The following is a 4,073-nucleotide window of genomic DNA, read 5'->3' as shown; positions in this document are numbered from 1 at the left end:
TATGAATAGGAAGCACCATGACCCAGGCATCTAGGAGAACCTGCTGGACACATTGGTACAAATAGAAACAACCAGAAGCACTCAAGAGGGCCGAAGGGCAGCTGACCTGCAGGGAAGAAAAAGAGCAAGACAGGCAGACACGAGGGAGAGACAGAGAGAGATGGGCAAGGGGGAGGACAGGGGCCATGCGCCCCCTGTTCCCGAACAACCTGAGGGTCTACCCTGACCCACCCTCTCCAGTCATTGCCTGCTCCACCGTCCCTCCCAGAGGCCACCTCCAAGGTCAGTGTCCTATTACCAGCCCAGGGGGAAGGCTCAGCTGTGCCAAGGAAGGAAGGGCTGGGGGTTTCCTGCAAGGCTTTCTCTCCCTCCCTCTTTTCCCAAAGAACAAGTCCTCAGAACTTTAGGCCAGGAAAGATCAAATCCGGAAGGGGGTTGAAAGAACCCCTTACTCATGTCCTTCATCCTGTGGAGTAATAGGAACCCCTACCATGGGTTGGCACTTCCTGCCGTGTATGTCACACGCAATAACCCGTGACTCCTCCGAAAATGGCTAAGGAGTGGGTCCTGTAATTAGCCCCATGAGACTCAGAGAGGGGAGGTGACCTGTTCAAGGGCCCACAACAAAGAAGCGACAGGGGATTCCAATCCAATCCTTAATTGTACTCTTAACTGCTGAAAGGGAAACTGAGTCCCGGTGAGGGGAAGGGATTTTCCTAGGTGCATCCCTACCTCTCTGCGGAAGCTGGTACCAGGGCTCCCGCTCCCTGGCGTGGCACACTCCTGCCTCTGGGGTGAAAGCATGTGATGAGAGATGCTGGCTTCACTCCGAGTTCCAGGGTGACCAATAAATTCAATCTCACTTGACCTCTCTCAATGTACTTTTGCCTGCCATGCACCATACTCTCCGCCCTGCTCCTGACAGCCTGTGTGAACTCTCAGTGCCGTGACTGGTGCCAACCTCGTTGTGAGAAAAACTCTCAAAATTCTACCCCCACCCCTTGTCAAGAAGAAGTGGTGAAGGCGGGACGGGGCAGATTTGCAGTCAGGCCAGGTGCAGGCTGGTGGTAGGGATAAAGGGGACTCTTACTTGCCAAGCCTCTGGTAATCCTCTTTTCTTCCGTGCTCTGTTTAGAGCCAACAAACAACATTCCTTTTCCTGCTTTGTTCTCTAACTTTTGTGTTGGGAGCTATTTGAAGTCACCGGTAGAGTGAAAATTCCTGGTGAGGGTACGGCAAGTTTGCCCTGTCTCTTTGCGCCCGGACAGCTTCCACAATCTACCCTCTTGAAACTTTCATTTCTGCTTGAGCGCCAAACCTCAAAATACTTTGCTGATTAATGTCACGAGCTGCCTGTCCCCTTACCCTGTCCCGGAGACGTGACTGCACCTGGTCAGGGAAAAGAATGCAACACATAATTTTCCCCTAAGCAATACGGATAACTGAATACCTTCTGGGACTGAATGTCTTTGTGACAGTCACTACTGTGATAAAATGTATCAGTCATCTTTGGGACTGTGAGAGTAAGCATTATATTTCCTGAGAACCTATTTTTCTGGGAACTGTCTCTTCGAGTTATAAACTGCCTAATGACTTTTACTCATAAAAAACTGACCTTTACCAAAGAAGGCTGTTTGCCTCTTGGTTAAAGAAGGCTTCCTTGAGCCTAGACCTGAGGTTTTGTAAAAATACCTATGACACTATGAGTGCCTGTGGCTAAAATTGTAAAGCTTATCTACTGGAAATCATTTACTGCCCTTTCTTGTCCTTGTACCTTTTGCCATAAATAAACCTTGAGAACCAGACAAGAGGGAGACGCCTGCCAGATGGGCAGGGGTGCTTGTCTGGGGATCAGAACGAAACGCAAGGCTCTCCCACTGTCTCTTTGGCCTGCACCGTCATCCTTCGGGGGAACCCTGGACCTGCGGGAGCTGGACTCCGGCAAGTGGCGCCCGGACAGGGACCTGAAGGTAATCCCCTTCCCTTTTTCCTGTTTTGGGACGGTGAGGACTCCACTGTAGGGTGCTGCAGACCCCCCTGTAGAATAGGCAGGGTTAGAGTGGTGGATTGTCAGAACTTGAGAAGTTTTGAGCCATAAGGAGTCTAAAGAAAGAGGACTCTTTGTTGACATTATTAAGAGCGTAGATTTTGAGAAGCTTTGGGCCATAAGGAGTCTAAAGAAAGAGGACTCTTTCTTGTTATTCAGAACATAAATTTTGAGACGTTTTGGGCCATAAGGAGCCTAAAGAAAGAGGACTCTTTATTGACATTATTAAGAGCAAAGCTATGGGCCATAAAGAGTCTAAAGAGAGAAGACTCTTTATAGATGTTATTCGTAATTTGCTTTCAAAGAAAGGGGTCAAGGTGTCACCCCAACAAGTTACACGTTTTCTACGTTTCATACACAAAAGATGTCCATGGTTCCCAGAGGAAGGAACTCTTAATGTAACGATTTGGAATGACATAGAAAATGAAATTAAACAATATTGTAAGCTTAAGCGGCCACAAAAAGTTCCCGTTAATGCCTTTTTACTATGGCACTTCATACGGGAAGCCTTGGACCCCCAGTTAAAAGTAGGAAAATCGGCTGAAGTCCTACAAGCAACAGCACCTACCGAGGAAGATTTGACTTTACCAATCCCTTCCAAAAATAATATTCCTAACAACATAAAAGAGAAGGGACAAGATAAAGAGCCCCCCCCCCCCAAATGTAAGAGCAACTCAGAAACAACGATTGATGATTATAGCAAGGAAAATTGGGCTTTTACCATACAGGTCAAAGAAACTTCACCTAAACAAATAGATTCAAGGAGCTGCCCTCTGGACCACCTCCTCCCCCTCCGGTATCCAGTTCAAATAAATTACAGGCTGCCGTTAGGGAGGCTGAAAAAGATGGTGATACTGATTTTGTTCAGTGTTTCCCGGTAGTTTTTATAGATTTTGATGATGAGATCTCATGGGAGCCACTTTCTTACCAGAATTTAGAGGAACAAAAAGCTGCTTGCAGCGAATGTGGGCCTCTGGTTCCTTATACTATCACATTGCTAGATGCCCCAACATCACGTTGGATGACCCCTTTTGACTGGGCACAGGCAGCCAAGGCCTGCTTCTCAGGAGGAAATTACTTATTATGGAGGACAGAATATGAGGATCTAGCTGAGAGGCAAGTGGCAACTGGGGAAGTTGAGATCAAGCAACCTTATGCCTCTCAGGGGCTCCAAAAGGCGCCCGTTGAGGCCATTTTTTTGTGGACTCCTATAAAAGAATCTTTAAATTCCATCAAAGAGAGCTCTGGAGATATTTTTAAGCCCATAGCCCACCAAAATGAGACTAAGTTGGACTCCGGAGCTGTCCCTGAATCGTCCACAATGAAAGCTTCAAATCTGACCTCTAACGTCTGAGATTTTCCCTCTGGCCTCTGGGTCTTTCCCTTTAACTGGGCCGCTTCCCCCTATGCCTTTACCAAAAGGGGCCAGACTTCAGGCTGCCTTTGGGGAAGCAGGAAAAGGATACACGGAATTAGCGAAAACCTTACAAACAGCGCCTAGGGAGGGAGATTTAATCCCCATCCAGTCTAGAGAGACTGCATTTAAAGGGAGAGAATGGAAACCACCTTGGGGTAAATTTCTAGTCTTCTCTGGCTTAATGTGGACTCCATATTTCCACTTTGATGGAGGAAGAAACAGAGCTTCTACGCCTCTAACAAGTAGAACAGAACTAGTGAGAGATCTAGAAGATTCGGGATCTGGGTCCCCCTGGAGTATGTCAAAGAAAGGTTTGAGCTGTCCAGTGGTGAGCCCAAGATAAGGCTGCAAACCCCCCCCATAGAGATAGGCAGAGTTAGAGTGATGGATAGGTCAGAACTTGAAAAGCTTTGAGCCATACAGAGTCTAAAGAAAGAGGACACTATATAGATTTTCTTCCACCCTGAAAATGGCGCCAGTAATCTGTAAGAGTCACCTGTCTGAACCTCTGGAGATAAGCTAGTTTATCATCTAAATTTTAAATGCACATGTGCTTTTCGTCTGGGGTATTGAGTGGAAGGCTGGACGCAGCATTACTTCCCACCCCGG

The sequence above is a fragment of the Suricata suricatta genome, chromosome 16, assembly GCF_006229205.1.
Source record: "Suricata suricatta isolate VVHF042 chromosome 16, meerkat_22Aug2017_6uvM2_HiC, whole genome shotgun sequence".
Lineage (NCBI taxonomy): Eukaryota > Metazoa > Chordata > Mammalia > Carnivora > Herpestidae > Suricata > Suricata suricatta.
The sequence above is the reverse complement of the archived record's forward strand: the minus strand, read 5'-3'. Positions refer to the sequence as shown.